This window comes from Pongo abelii, chromosome 4 (assembly GCF_028885655.2).
Source record: "Pongo abelii isolate AG06213 chromosome 4, NHGRI_mPonAbe1-v2.0_pri, whole genome shotgun sequence".
Classification (NCBI taxonomy): Eukaryota; Metazoa; Chordata; class Mammalia; order Primates; family Hominidae; genus Pongo; species Pongo abelii.
Window position 1 is genome coordinate 109,742,263 of NC_071989.2, and position 17,048 is coordinate 109,759,310.

Genomic DNA, 17,048 nt, shown 5'->3' on the forward strand with positions numbered 1-17,048 from the left:
GAAAAGATGGACTGCAAATGGCCATGGGGAAAATTTTGTAGAGGATGGAAACACTCTGCATCTTGATTGCAGCAGTAGTTTCATTTGACAAGACAAAACTCACAAAACTGTAGATTTGATTGTTTTTGTATATCTGTATGCACACGTGTATACATATATAATATTCCATGTCAATGCAATTGATAACACCTATAATTTACACACTTATTATTATCCTTAATTATACAGTCTCTTTCTTTTAGTAAACCTGCTTATAAATTATAGCTGTCCCTCTGTATTGGTTGCGGGAATGGTTCCAGGACCCCTACATATTCCAAAACCTAAGCATATGCAAGTCTTGCAGTGGGCCCCACAGAACCTGCACATATGAAAAGTTGGCCCTCCATATACATGGGTTTTGCATCCTGTGAATACTGTATTTTCCATCCAAGTTTGGTTGAAAAAAATTCACATATAAGCAGACTGGCGTAGTTCAAGGATCAACGCTGAAGACAGATGAATACCCTCCAAGGGTGACAAAGAAAGCAATATAAAGACAATAGGGACACTTAAGTTTTAAGACTTTAGAAAGCAAAATGTTAGTCCTTCTATGCACAGATAATCAGCTTAATCCAGATTTGACAAGTTTAAATAAGTTTGACTAAAATAAATTATACACGATATCATAAGTATTTTAAATCTAATTTATGCTTCATAAATGATTATTAAAACCAATTATACGTACTATTATAAGAATAAACAAGCAAGCAATAAACTTCCACCTAGTTACAGAGCACTGTGGAACTATAAATAATAAAAAAATGGAAATATTATGATTGAGTTGATTATCTAAGACAAAAATCTAAGTCTTTGCTTTACTTTATATAATTTTGCAAAGCAATCTTTTTTTAAAGAATGATTCAGGAAAAAACCCAATTAATATGAGATTTTTGAAGATGCAAAATTTATTTACTTGCTTGACAACCATCATTACCTGAGTTTGTCACCCACTATTTCAAGCCCTGGGATACAGACAAATAAGTCTGTTATGGTTCTTGGCCTCACTGAAGTTAAAATTCAGTAGGGGAAAGCAGACAATGAAAAATCAACTATATAAAAACATTTTAAAAATATTTTTCTAAGTACTATAAACAGAATATACATATGATAAAGAACGGTGGTCATTGTGAAGTTGAGGGTGGCTACTTATAATTATGTAGGTGTTTCCAAAGGGACTGCTTCTCCGAGGAGTATGAATGAGAGTTACTTGTGTGACTGTCTCCAGGAAGATCATTCAAACATAAGTCATAAATAGCAAGCACAAAGTACTGGAGACCAGAATGGGCTACATATACTTCATGTAAAGAAGGGAGTCAATTGAGCCTGAAGATAGCAGATCAGATTGGGGTGGGGTGAGAAGTTGGGTGAAAAGAGTTGACGCATTAATTTCATTGATTTATCGAAGAATATTTTTTTCTAACTAAAATTCCTCAAATTCTAGTTCTCCTGAACTATTTTTTTAACTTTAAAGGTAATCATGCCTATTGAATAGACATTCTAAGTATACCAAAAAAAAAGGAAGCTAAGATAAAAGTGGAATTCTCGCAAAATTTTTTCTACAAATAACACTTTTAAAAATCTGTACTTGTAAAACTCACAAATACTTTACGTTTAATATTTGCCAGTCTGATTATATAAATGTTGTTAAAAATTGGAGATGTCCACTTCATTAATTGAACATGAGATTGAAAGAATTGAGTTATGTCTTGGTAATCTGAAACACTGATGGACATACATATTGGCAATTCACATCATAGGTTATCTGGAGCTCAAGCAGTTTAGCAATCTAAAATGTAACAGACTGTTTTTACTTCAGGCAGAAATTGCTCTTTAGATTTAACTTAAATCTCTCAATAATTTTCCGGAGTTTGAGCAAATGTATGTCTAATAAATGTTGCATATGTAGGCCAGGCACGGTGGCTCACGCCTGTAATCCCAGCACTTTGGGAGGCCGAGGACAGCGGATGGCGAGGTCAGGAGATTGAGACCATCCTGGCTAACACGGTAAAACCCCGTCTCTACTAAAAATACGAAAAATTAGCCGGGCATGGTGGCAGGCGCCTGTAGTCCCAGCTACTCGGGAGGCTGAGGCAGGAGAATGGCGTGAACCCGGGAGACTGAGCTTGCAGTGAGCCGAGATGGCACCACTGCACTCTAGCCTGGGCGACAGAGCCAGACTCTGTCCCAAAAAAAAAAATCGTTGCATATGTAAATATAAAATTTAACTTTATATTCACTACTCAATTGACTTTGAACCGCTTATATGTTGACCTGCTCAGAAATTTCTGGTTGGCTGATTTGAAAGCTTTAAACTTTGGAATTTATTAAATAAAAATGTTATCTTATGGCCCCAAATATCAGATTTAATTAATGTTTTTAAAATATTTATTGCCTTAGCCACATTTATAATTTAACTCAGATACCCAACTTCTTTAAGATGTCAGCTTCTAAGTGTTTAGAGATCTAATACTGAAGCAGGAGTTCATGTAATGCTTGATTAGTGATATTTAACCAGCAGCTGTCTCTTATCTTCCATTCACTTTTCATGTTTCAGACCTTTGGAATTTCTTACAAAATCCAAAATACAAGTTTACTTAATAGGTCATATTCTAAAATAAATGGATTTTTATTGCTATACCCATTTTATAGGAGAATAAATAAGCTTCTTAAGTAAATAAATAAATGAATATATAAACACATATAAGTATATATGAATAGATAACTAACAAAAAGAAAAAATGCAAGAAAAGAGTTAGTGCCATCTTTGAATTAAGTAGTACATACTAGGCATGGAGTTAGGTGCTGAATATGCATTGTCTTTAAAACTAAGAGTTGTTACATATATATTGTTATCACATCACATATAAAAAGCAGAGATACAAAAAAAATTGGTTAAGCTAAATAAACAATATAAGACAGAGAAACCTGATTCAAAATCTAGTGCTTATGACCCCAGGGCTCTGCTTTTGTCCTTCGTGCCATTTGCCACTAGGTGATTTAATGTCAAAAGCTGTGAATTAATTGATATCTCATTATTAGTATGAGTCTGCTTGGGTTTCATGTCTTAATGGATATTAAAAGTTATAATAGCATTATTCATAAGGACAGTAACCTGGCATTTGCCTTAAGCAGAACGGGAGAGGGTGTCCTATGTATCGACTGGGTCCCAAAGAGTTTCTTTTCAGGGCCCTTTACTTCGCCACAAGTCATCAAGTGATTATCTTCATTTTACTCATGACCAACTCTACCGAGAAACAGTTTAAAAAACATATTAATAGGAATACATATTTTAACATGTATTTTCCTACCCTTTCCTCTTCTCTCATCTGTATCATCTAAAGATAGTTCTGCCTTTTTTACTTAGTGTTTTCTGACTTTAACCTTCTTAGAAGGGTCCTGTCAACAGGAATTTTTGGTGTAAGATTTGGAGGAACTAGAGGAATACAAGCAATAAAACAAATTTAGTGTATTCTAGATAGAGATGTTGTGGGATCAAAAGAAGTGTACAAGTTCTGGGCTCATAAAAAGGTGAGAGAGGATGGAGTGGGCTGGGAAAGGTTAAGATTAAAGCACTGAGATAGCCATGAGCACCCAGTGTTGAAAGGAGTTTTTTCTGGCTTGGATAGTGATAATCTTTGGGATTTGAGAAGTAGATGGAGAATTGATGGTTGATAAAGGGGGATTTTAGGAAGTTTTACAGGTGCTCTAGATTATTGCATGACACCCTTGGAAAGGCCACATACCACTAGCTATACAGCAATGCTTATATGCTTATTTATATGCTTATTTATCTTTCTCTCTCTCTCTCTCTCTCTCACACACACACACACACACACACACACAGAGAGAGAGAGAGAGAGAGAGAGAGACTAGAAAGCTGTTGCAGAGAGAGACTGGTACAGTGAAGCTATATTGCAATATCTCTTAAGGGGATCTGTGCTTTAAATAAGAAAGGAAAGTTTGAAACTGTTTATCATTACTATGGATGGCCTTAGATATAAATGACTAAGGCAATTTCTACCTCATAAAGAAAGGAGTGATAAGATCTATTTGTCTGTCCTAAATTTGGATTAGAGATGCTCAGACTTTTGAAGCTATTCAGAAAGAATAATCTACTCACCAGATGCATTATCTTGTAATGACTTACTCTCATTTTAAATGCAACTTGAGGTGCTTTGTTAAAATACTCTTCTGTCTATGAGAGCTGCATATTTCATCCACAATTTTCTATAAAGAACGTATTAAATAATTTACAGTTTAGCAAGAAGAGAGTCTCTTACTACCTTTTAAAAAAACTATTCCTAATACAATACACTTTAATCTTTTATACATTATAATAAATGAATTGATCAATTTCAAAATCAATGTATGATCTTGGATTATGTTCCCTTGAAGTAAATCCCACTACAAAGCTGAATCCTGTAGGTTTCATTCACGACACTTATAAAAAGATAAAGAGATGAGACCAATGAGTGACCAGGCTAATGAGAAGGGAAAGTAGAGTTAAGTGAAAGTAGGAATGATGTTATATGGAAAAATATTGAGCAGCCTAAATCAGTGAACTGATCTCTGACAACAGAAAAAGATAATAAAACTGCAACTGATCAGAAAATACTATAGTAGGTTATACATTTATCGGATTATTTTCTTTTTTCAAACATATCAAGCAGATATAAGCATATTAGGATATCACATTTGAAATCAAAGTCATTACCTCTGGGATTTTATTTCAGAGCTATATTCTTACAAAATACAGCTTAGAGGGCAGCACTACTTTCTCAGGAATCACAAAAGCAGTCAGGTATGCAGATGAGGCCAGAGACATTTATTTGTTTTATCTGAGCCAGTTTAGTCCACTCATTCACCATCATATAAATCATTTTCAAACCATCATTTTCTTGAATTCAGTGGAGACATGCAAAAACAGATTGTGAATAACTCAATAAAATGGATACAGTGATATAAGCCTAATTTTAAGACTTGCTCAAGAAATACCTAATAAAAATGTTTTTATGTAAATAGTTTTCTATTTCTACAGAAATAGAAAATGCAGTACAGAGAGCTACATGTTTAGTGCATTAAAATAGCGTGAATCTTCTGGTACTTATATGTAAAGTACTTTAAAGTACTTCAACACATATTTAACATTAATATATATGTAAAGTAACATAACATATACGTAAAGTAACTTTAACAAAGTGACCTAGGCCTATTCTAGAATCTGAAATTATTTCCAAATTGCTTTGTGAAAATACTTTACATATAGGTTCAAATACAAAACCATTGATACGAGGGGAGGAGCCAAGATGGCCGAATAGGAACAGCTCCAGTCTACAGCTACCAGCGTGAGCGACGCAGAAGACAGGTGATTTCTGCATTTCCATCTGAGGTACCGGGTTCATCTCACTAGGGAGTGCCAGACAGTGGGCGCAGGTCAGTGGATGCGCGCACCATGCGCAAGCCGAAGAAGGGCGAGGCATTGCCTCACTCGGGAAGCGCAAGAGGTCAGGGAGTTCCCTTTCCTAGTCAAAGAAAGAGGTGACAGACTGCACCTGGAAAATCGGGTCACTCCCACCCGAATACTGCGCTTTTCCGAGGGGATTAAAAAACGGCGCAACAGGAGATTGTATCCCGCACCTGGCTCAGAGGGTCCTACACCCACGGAGTCTAGCTGATTGCTAGCACAGCAGTCTGAGATCAAACTGCAAGGAGGCAGCGAGGCTGGGAGAGGGGCGCCCACCATTGCCCAGGCTTGCTTAGGTAAACAAAGCATCTGGGAAGCTCGAACTCGGTGGAGCCAACCACAGCTCAATGAGGCCTGCCTGCCTCTGTAGGCTCCACCTCTGGGGGCAGGGCACAGACAAACAAAAAGACAGCAGTAACCTCTGCAGACTTATGTCCCTGTCTGACAGCTTTGAAGAGAGCAGTGGTTCTCCCAGCACGCAGCTGGAGACCTGAAAACGGGCAGACTGCCTCTTCAAGTGGGTCCCTGACACCTGACCCTGGAGCAGCCTAACTGGGAGGCACCCCCCAGCAGGGGCAGACTGACACCTCACATGGCCGGCCGGGTACTCCAACAGACCTGCAGCTGAGGGTCCTGTCTGTTAGAAGGAAAACTAACAAACAGAAAGGACATCCACACCAAAAACCCATCTGTACATCACCATCATCAAAGACCAAAAGTAGATAAAACCACAAAGATGGGGAAAAAACAGAGCAGAAAAACTGGAAACTCTAAAAAGCAGAGCTCCTCTCCTCCTCCAAAGGAACGCAGTTCCTCACCAGCAACGGATCAAAGCTGGACTGAGAATGATTTTGACGAGCTGAGAGAAGAAGGCTTCAGATGACCAAATTACTCTGAGCTACGGGAGGATATTCAAACCAAAGGCAAAGAAGTTGAAAACTTTGAAAAAAATTTAGAAGAATGTATAACTAGAATAACCAATACAGAGAAGTGCTTAAAGGAGCTGATGGAGCTGAAAACCAAGGCTCGAGAACTACGTGAAGAATGCAGAAGCCTCAGGAGCCGATGCGATCAAATGGAAGAAAGGGTATCAGCGATGGAAGATGAAATGAATGAAATGAAGCGAGAAGGGAAGTTTAGAGAAAAAAGAATAAAAAGAAATGAGCAAAGCCTCCAAGAAATGTGGGACTATGTGAAAAGACCAAATCTACGTCTGATTGGTGTACCTGAAAGTGACAGGGAGAATGGAAACAAGTTGGAAAACACTCTGCAGGATATTATCCAGGAGAAGTTCCCCAATCTAGCAAGGCAGGCCAACATTCAGACTCAGGAAATACAGAGAACGCCACAAAGATACTCCTCGAGAAGAGCAATTCCAAGACACATAATTGTCAGATTCACCAAAGTTGAAATGAAGGAAAAAATGTTTAAGGGCAGCCAGAGAGAAAGGTCGGGTTACACTCAAAGGGAAGCCCATCAGACTAACAGTGGATCTCTTGGCAGAAACTCTACAAGCCAGAAGAGAGTGGGGGCCAATATTCAACATTTTTAAAGAAAAGATTTTTCAACCCAGAATTTCATATCCAGCCAAACTAAGCTTCATAAGTGAAGGAGAAATAAAATACTTTACTTACAGACAAGCAAATGCTGAGAGATTTTGTAACCACCAGGCCTGCCCTAAAAGAGCTCCTGAAGGAAGCGCTAAACATGGAAAGGCACAACCGGTACGAGCCGCTACAAAATCATGCCAAAATGGAAAGACCATTGAGAGTAGGAAGAAACTGCATCAACTAACGAGCAAAATAGCCAGCTAACATCATAATGACAGGATCAAATTCACACATAACAATATTAACTTTAAATGTAAATGGACTAAATCCTCCAATTAAAAGACACAGACTGGAAATTGGATAAAGACTCAAGACCCATCAGTGTGCTGTATTCAGGAAACCCATCTCACGTGCAGAGACACACATAGGCTCAAAATAAAAGGATGGAGGAAGATCTACCAAGCAAATGGAAAACAAAAAAAAGCAGAGGTTGCAATCCTAGTCTCTGATAAAACAGACTTTAAACCAACAAAGATCAAAAGAGACAAAGAAGGCCATTACATAATGGTAAAGGGATCAATTCAACAAGAAGAGCTAACTATCCTAAATATATATGCACCCAATACAGGAGCACCCAGATTCATAAAGCAAGTCCTGAGTGACCTACAAAGAGACTTAGACTCCTACACATTAATAATGGGAGACTTTAACATCCCACTGTCAATATTAGACAGATCAACGAGACAGAGTCAACAAGGATACCCAGTAATTGAAATCAGCTTTGCACCAAGCGGACCTAATAGACATCTACAGAACTCTCCACCCCAAATCAACACAATATACATTTTTTTCAGCACCACGCCACACCTATTCCAAAATTGACCACATACTTGGAAGTAAAGCTCTCCTCAGTAAATGTAAAAGAACAGAAATTATAACAAACTATCTCTCAGATCACAGTGCAATCAAGCTAGAACTCAGGATTAAGAATCTCACTCAAAACCACTCAACTACATGGAAACTGAACAACCTGCTCCTGAATGACTACTGGGTACATAACGAAATGAAGGGAGAAATAAAGATGTTCTTTGAAACCAACGAGAAACAAGATACAACATACCAGAATCTCTGGGATGCATTCAAAGCAGTGTGTAGAGGGAAATTTATAGCACTAAATGCCCACAAGAGAAAGCAGGAAAGATCCAAAATTGACACAATAACATCACAATTAAAAGAACTAGAAAAGCAAGAGCAAACACATTCAAAAGCTAGCAGAAGGCAAGAAATAACTAAAATCAGAGCAGAACTGAAGGAAATAGAGACACAAAAAACCCTTCAAAAAATTAATGAATCCAGGAGCTGGTTTTTTGAAAGGATCAACAAAATTGATAAGACTGCTAGCAAGATTAATAAAGAAAAAAAGAGAGAAGAATCAAATAGATGCAATAAAAAATGATAAAGGGGATATCACCACCGATCCAACACAAATACAAACTACCGTCAGAGAATACTACAAACACCTCTATGCAAATAAACTAGAAAATCTAGAAGAAACGGATAAATTCCTCGACACATACACTCTCCCAAGACTAAACCAGGAAGAAGTTGAATCTCTGAATAGACCAATAACAGGAGCTGAAATTGTGGCAATAATCAATAGCTTACCAACCAAAAAAAGTCCAGGACCAGATGGATTCACAGCCAAATTCTACCAGAGGTACAAGGAGGAGCTCGTACCATTCCTTCTGAAACTATTCCAATCAATAGAAAAAGAGGGAATCCTCCCTAACTCATTTTATGAGGCCAGCATCATCCTGATACCAAAGCCGGGCAGAGACACAACAAAAAAAGAGAATTTTAGACCAATATCCTTGATGAACATTGATGCAAAAATCCTCAATAAAATACTGGCAAATCGAATCCAGCAGCACATCAAAAAGCTTATCCACCATGATCAAGTGGGCTTCATCCCTGGGATGCAAGGCTGGTTCAATATATGCAAATCAATAAATGTAATTCAGCATATAAACAGAACCAAAGACAAAAACCACATGATTATCTCAATAGATGCAGAAAAGGACTTTGACAAAATTCAACAACCCTTCATGCTAAAAACTCTCAATAAATTAGGTATTGATGGGATGTATCTCAAAATAATCAGAGCTATCTATGACAAACCCACAGCCAATATCATACCGAATGGGCAAAAACTGGAAGCATTCCCTTTGAAAACTGGCACAAGACAGGGATGCCCTCTCTCACCACTCCTATTCAACATAGTGTTGGAAGTTCTGGCCAGGGCAATTAGGCAGGAGAAGGAAATCAAGGGTATTCAGTTAGGAAAAGAGGAAGTCAAATTGTCCCTGTTTGCAGATGACGTGATTGTATATCTAGAAAACCCCATTGTCTCAGCCCAAAATCTCCTTAAGCTGATAAGCAACTTCAGCAAAGTCTCAGGATACAAAATCAATGTACAAAAATCACAGGCATTCTTATACACCAATAACAGACAAACAGAGACCCAAATCATGAGTGAACTCCCATTCACAATTGCTTCAAAGAGAATAAAACACCTAGGAATTCAACTTACAAGGGACATGAAGGACTTCTTCAAGGAGAACTACAAACCACTGCTCAAGGAAATAAAAGAGGATACAAACAAATGGAAGAACATTCCATGCTCATGGGTAGGAAGAATCAATATTGTGAAAATGGCCATACTGCCCAAGGTAATTTACAGATTCAATGCCATCCCCATCAAGCTACCAATGGCTTTCTTCACAGAATTGGAAAAAACTACTTTAAAGTTCATATGGAACCAAAAAAGAGCCCGCATTGCCAAGTCTATCCTAAGCCAAAAGAACAAAGCTGGAGGCATCACACTACCTGACTTCAAAATATACTACAAGGCTACAGTAACCAAAACAGTATGGTACTGGTACCAAAACAGAGATATAGATCAATGGAAGAGAACAGAGCCCTCAGAAATAACGCTGCATATCTACAACTATCTGATCTTTGACAAACCTGAGAAAAACAAGAAATGGGGAAAGGATTCCCTATTTAATAAATGGTGCTGGGAAAACTGGCTAGCCATATGTAGAAAGCTGAAACTGGATCCCTTCCTTACACCTTATACAAAAATCAATTCAAGATGGATTAAAGACTTAAATGTTAGACCTAAAACCATAAAAACCCTAGAAGAAAACCTAGGCATTACCATTCAGGATATAGGCGTGGGCAAGGACTTCATGTCTAAAACACCAAAAGCAATGGCAACAAAAGCGAAAACTGACAAATGGGATCTAATTAAACTAAAGAGCTTCTGCACAGCAAAACAAACTACCACCAGAGTGAACAGGCAACCTACAAAATGGGAGAAAATTTTCGCAACCTACTCATCTGACAAAGGGCTAATATCCAGAATCTACAATGAACTCAAACAAATTTACAAGAAAAAAACAAACAACCCCATCAAAAAGTGGGCAAAGGACATGAACAGACACTTCTCAAAAGAAGACATTTATGCAGCCAAAAGACACATCAAAAATTCTCATTATCACTGGCCATCAGAGAAATGCAAACCAAAACCACAATGAGATAGCATCTCACACCAGTTAGAATGGCAATCATTAAAAAGTCAGGAAACAACAGGTGCTGGAGAGGATGTGGAGGAATAGGAACACTTTTACACCGTTGGTGGGACTGTAAACTAGTTCAACCCTTGTGGAAGTCAGTGTGGCGATTCCTCAGGGATCTAGAACTAGAAATTCCATTTGACCCAGCCATCCCATTACTGGGTATATACCCAAAGGACTATAAATCATGCTGCTATAAAGACACATGCACACGTATGTTTATTGCCGCATTATTCACAATAGCAAAGTCTTGGAACCAACCCAAATGTCCAACAATGATAGACTGGATTAAGAAAATGTGGCACATATACACCATGGAATACTATGCAGCCATAAAAAATGATGAGTTCATGTCCTTTGTAGGGACATGGATGAAATTGGAAATCATCATTCTCAGTAAACTATCGCAGGAACAAAAAACCAAACACCGCATATTCTCATTCATAGGTGGGAATTGAACAATGAGAACACATGGACACAGGAAGGGGAACATCACACTCTGGGGACTGTTGTGGGGTGGGGGGAGTGGGGAGGGATAGCAGTGGGAGATATACCTAATGCTAGATGACGAGTTAGTGGGTGCAGCACACCCGTATGGCACATGTATACATACGTAACTAACCTGCACATTGCGCACATGTACCCTAAAACCTAAAGTATAATAATAATAAATAAATAAATAAATAAATAAATAAACATTGATACAATGTTATGGTTATAACTTTCAATATAAAACTAAACACATTTGTAGTAAATGCAAACAAAATGGAAAAGGGGAAATCCTAAATGTCTGGTTCTAAATTTCTTGCTTTTCTATCTTCCTCTCTGGAGCCACACGATACTCAATAGAGACTACTGTTGGATCTTGGAAGGTGAGTCTCAGGCTTAAAATTCTTAAATATCATGGGGAAAACAAGTGAGAATTCCACTGGCAAAGGCTGAGGAGGTAGCAGCAGAAGACACGGTGGCGTTTCTTAGATACAGGTGGGAAAATCAGTGGATTTCAAGGTGACCTGAGCCAAAATTGCTGGTTTATTTCATTAGAGAAGAATTGTAAGTACCAGCATGCTATTTATACTCTCAAAAAGCTTTGCCTGCTGACATTTTATGCTGGAATAAAATAAAAACCTCCATCATGTTGAGAAGACAATGACTGCCCCCGGCTCTTTCTGATGGGTTTTAGGCCAGAGATGTGCCCTTGCAGAGATAGTAAATCTGCCAACTCATTAGCTACTGGCTCATTGAAAGAAAGGGAAAACAAAATGAAATACAGAAACGAGACAAAACAACAATAAAAGAAACTACTTTCTGCTGCCTTTGATTTATAACATAGTGGTAAAAAAGAGAAACAGAATATTCAGAAAGCAAAAGAGGAAAATGACAAAATGCCTTCAAAGGGACGAGAATAAAACTTGCAGATAACTTTCAACTTAAACAATTAAAAACAGAAAACAATGTAATTAAATAACATACCAAGCAACATAAAATTTTATAACCAGTGCTATGGGCTGAACTGTGTCCCCCACAAAATCAGTATTAAAGCCCTAACCTCCAATATGACTATATTAAAAATAGAGCCTATAGGGAGATAGCTACTGTTAAAGGAGATCATAAGGTTGGAGTCCTAACAGGATTAGTGTCCTTACAATAAAAATACCAGAGAGGCTTCTCTCTCTCTTTCTCCCCTCTCATGTACAAAGAAGTCATGTGAGCACACAGCACAGTGGGACGGCAGACACCTATGAGTATGAGAAGAGGCCTCCGAATGAAACCTACCTATCTGGCACCTTGATCTCAGACTTCCCAGTCTCCAGAACCGTGAGAAATAAATTTCTGTTGTTTAAATCACCCAGTCAGTGGTATTTTGTTATCGCAGCCCAAGAAGACTAATATAACCAGCTAAATGGTATCTCCAAATGAAACAAGATAAAGGGATTTTTGGAAAAAAAAACCTTGAATTTTTCATTGACAACCATATTTAAAAAGGTATTATTTAGGTAAAAATGAAATGAGACCAGTTCAATGATAAGGTAAAGAGTGATTTTAAGAATTAACATGAGAAATCTAAATTAGTATTATCTATGTTAAATAATGTGACAATATTATATGGATTAAATCTATGTAGAATTAAAACGGTAGATATGTGCTGGAAATCGCTTGGCTATTCATGTCCCTCTACGTTGGATACACTTCTCATCTCAAAAGACATTTCCCATATGGAAGTGCCATGTTTATTCTCCTCATACTTATTCAATACTTTTATAAATTCATTAAAATGCATATTTTTAAAAATACACATTTACTTTTGAATAGCTTTAGATTTACAGAAATATTGTGAACCTAGTACAGAAGGCTCCTATATACCCTACAACCAGTTTACCTTATCATTAACATTAATATGCTATATTTGTCACAAGTAATAAACCAGTACTGACATATTATTATTAAATAAAGTATACACTTTACTCCAATTTTCTTATTTTTTAACCTAATGCCTTTTTTTCTGTTTTAGGGTCCCAATCAGGATACCACATTATATTTAGTAACGATGTCTTCTTAGGCCCCTATTGGCTGCAGCAGTTTCTCAGTCTTTTCCTTATTTGAATGACTTTACAGTTTTGAGGAGTAATGGTGAGGTTTTTTTGTAAAATGTTTTTCATTTGAGTTTGTGTAATACTTTTCTCATGGTTACAGAGGTTTATAGGTTTTGGGGAGGAAGACCACAGATTTCTGTTAAGGTTTCTGCATTTGCTCAAGATATTTTTTCTCTGTGAGTGTGGTGTTCATTGTAATCTTTGGAACATAAAATAATACATTTGAAGAATGATAAATGTTCAGTTAAAACTTGTGACTCACTACAAAAAGTATGGTATTAGCTTAATTCTTTATTCGGAGCAAGTGAACATGTTTGGGTGAATAACTGCCAATGAAGACCAAGTTGGATGTGTTTATTTCTAGTTATTTTTCCTAAGGGACAAAACAAGCTTATGTGAAAAAACTTTTGCTAGGTTTTTAAAAACCTGTTATGCATTGGAATAGTGAATTCCATTATTTGAAATATCAATGCTTTCCCAGGAAAACTGAGCACAAAGCCATTTTCCCACAACTTTGTCTACCATTATTCACAAAATAGAATATACAGACAAGGCAGGGCCATCATGTAGGTCCAGACATAAGGTATTCTATTTAAAACAAATCAGAATTTTTACAAGAACATTTGTTTCTTGATTCTCTTTGGACATTAATAATGGAGGCTCTCATTTTATATGAATCAATTAAAGTTTCACTAATTTTTGAACTGTCAAATGAATAGCCATTTACTGAGCTCTTATTGTGTGCCTCACACTATGATAGTCAGTTCTGTGTATCACAGAAACTGAGAATACGGCTTCTGTATTCAATAAAAAGAATATTTGGAGAGATTCATTTGATATAGAAAAAAGTGCAAAATGAGATTAGAGAATGAATAATGGGAAGAGGCTTCTGAGACTAGAATTGTAAGAAAGTTTTGATGAAGAAAGCAGAACACTTGCTGGATCTGATTTATATGCCTTGGATCACAGAGCAGAAACGAAAGGATATTATTCAGGGCAAACATCACTCTGTGTCAAGGGTAGAATGAGATAAATCATCTTGGAGACCATTAGTCTAGGACCTGGGAGGACCTGAATGGTCTGTGTCAAAGAGCAGAGATTAGCTCCAAGATTTTATTTTGCTTCCTGGGCTAACAACTAGTCATAGGAGACACATGTAGGAACTCACGAATCATTTTTGACACATAATAGGTCAGTGTAATATAAAACATTACAGAAAACAATAGTCTGAATGATCAATGGCATTTACTTGGGGTGTTTAAGGTTTATATGTTCAAGTGAAACATAATAGTCTAATGAGTAAAGTTTGGCAATCCTGGAAACATGAAATTTTATCTCATCTTTAATTATAACAGATAGCCCTAAATTGTGTGTGTGTGTTTGTGTGTGTGTGTGTGTGTGTGTGGTTATTGAAAATGAAGTATCATGACAAGTGCCTGATTATGCATTTCAATATAGGAAATATTCAAAAAAGGAACAGAGTTTAATAAAACCCTACATTAAAAATTATTGATAAATGATTTGTATAACATAATGTTTCCTTAGTCTTATGGAAAAAAATTCATTGGTTTGGGTGATTATGTGAAATAAGAGAGTATTTGTACTTCGTCTCCTCCAGAGTGCTATAGACATTTGTTAATCATGAGTATTTGAGCACATGGTACAGTAATCACAGAATTACACTAATAGCTATATAGATACAATTTAGGAAACTGAATAATAACACAAATATCGAAGTGAAATTTCCACACTGATTTCTTTCTTGTTCATTTGGCACAGTCTATGAGTAAAGAATAAAACAAAAAGTTGTGCCGAGAGAAGAACGAAGATCAACCTGCTAATAGAAAAAGATACTTTGGTGCTTCATGAAAGAGAAAATTAAAACTCCAAGTTTCTCATGGTGACAAGGAGTGAAGATTGCTGCAACACCCACTGCTCATGTTGTTTGGGGGCTGATTAAAAAAGCAGAATAAAGCCAGTGTGGAGGCTTTTCTCTATGTGGCTCACAGAACCCGGTGTGACTAAACAGGACTGTGAGCTGGCAATGGAGCATGGCCACTTGGAGCATATTTCTTTAAGTTTTCTATAAATGTGAGTTTTTGGCTGAGCAAAACTTTGTGTGAAGTAATCCACTGATCATGCAAGGAAGCAAGGTATAATGGGCTTGTTTTGCTTATTCTTAGCCAAAATGTGCTTATTTTTACAAGAGGAGGCATAAAAATATCCCACACAGTCTTCTAGAGGCCTAGCCATCAGTAGATCTTAGTTCAATTTTTTGGTGGGGGAGTACTCTTATCTCTCCAGATTTTGTCATGGTGCTTTGACTTGTGACATCAGATCTCTGATGAGTTTGACCAAGAAAGCCTTTACTTTTCTCTCAGCTTTACTAAACTTTCCATAGGCTTCTTCTTGCCACTAGGCCCCTATTCTCCTTCTCCTTAGAGCATTTACTTTAGAAAACTTGCATATTATTTCTCTGCCCCTTTGAGGGCATAAATCTTTCTAAAACTCTCTGGCCATTGGTAATCACCATTCTACTTTCCGTTTGTATGACTTTGACATTTTTATATTCTATATATAAAAGATAATGCCAAGGGTTTGGGAATGGGAGAAATGGGGAGATGTTAGTCAAAGAGTACAAATTGGTCATAAGGTTGATAAGTTCTGAGGGTCTAATGCACAGCATGCTACTATAATTAATAATAATGTATTGTATACCTGAAACTTGCTCAGAGAGCAGGTAAGTATTCTCACCATAAGCACAAAAACAGTTGACCACGTGAGGTGATTGATATGTTAATTGGCTTAATTGTGATAATCATTTCACAATTTATCTGTATATGGAAGCATCACATTGTATGCCTTAAATATATACAAGTTTTATTTGTCAATTATACCTCAATGAAGCCGAAAACAATCAAATAAATAAACCAAAACCACACAAAACCAAGAAACAATGCCCTAGAGCTATTCTAACCACTACGACAGCTACTAGCCACATGTGGCTATTTAAATTTAAGTAATTCGTTAAAATTAAATAAATCACATATTCAGTTCTTCAGCCTCACTAGCCACATTTCAAGTACTCAATAGCCACATGTGGTTCTACCATATAAGACAATGCAAATTATAGAATATTCCCATCATCACAGAAACTTCTCATGGGCAGTACTGCTTTAAGCAATGGTAGAGCAGTCAGATAGCAAGAAGCTGGGTGCCTAAAGGACAAAACGAGCAAAGCCATCTGCTCATCTGCCATCCCTGCTTATCTCAGAATGCTGTCTGAAAGACAAATAAACGTCTATTTTAAATCCAAAAAATAAAACAAACTTTAAAAGCCTCTGGCCAGTTTTGCAACCCACGAATGTCTTTCTCAAGCACCTGGGAGCTATCCTTTGAAATGTACTCATGAAGAAAGATAAAGCCCTTATCTCTCAATATTGTAGGAGTTAGGAGCCTAACAGGTGGACATTTTGCTGCTCCAGTGTGTAAAACTACCTCTTGTCATGAAGATAGGAGAAAATTGACCTTTCCTTCTGGTAAAGCCAATTAACACACACATATGGCCTGTGATTCACCTCATCCCAGCTCTTAAAAATTCTTCAGTTATTTGTTTTAGCAGAATTTAGTTGAGTTTCTTTCCTCTGTTCTAATAACCTTAAAGTTTTTCCTGCCTGTTTCAGTGTGTCTGGTGCGATTTTTGCTTTGACAGGTTAAAGGACAGTGGTTGATTTTCAGCTTGTCCCATTTTTCTTGTTGTAAG

At 37.1% G+C, this 17,048-nt stretch overlaps 1 long non-coding RNA gene across 1 annotated transcript; it reads left to right on the plus strand.

The window, feature by feature from the left end:
• Positions 1-13,201: 13,201 nt before the first annotated feature.
• LOC129059480 (uncharacterized) lies at positions 13,202-15,282 on the plus strand. The gene is made up of 2 exons (XR_008525405.2): positions 13,202-13,322; positions 15,065-15,282. It is a non-coding gene; the product is annotated as an uncharacterized LOC129059480 (long non-coding RNA).
• The last annotated feature ends 1,766 nt before the right edge of the window (positions 15,283-17,048 follow it).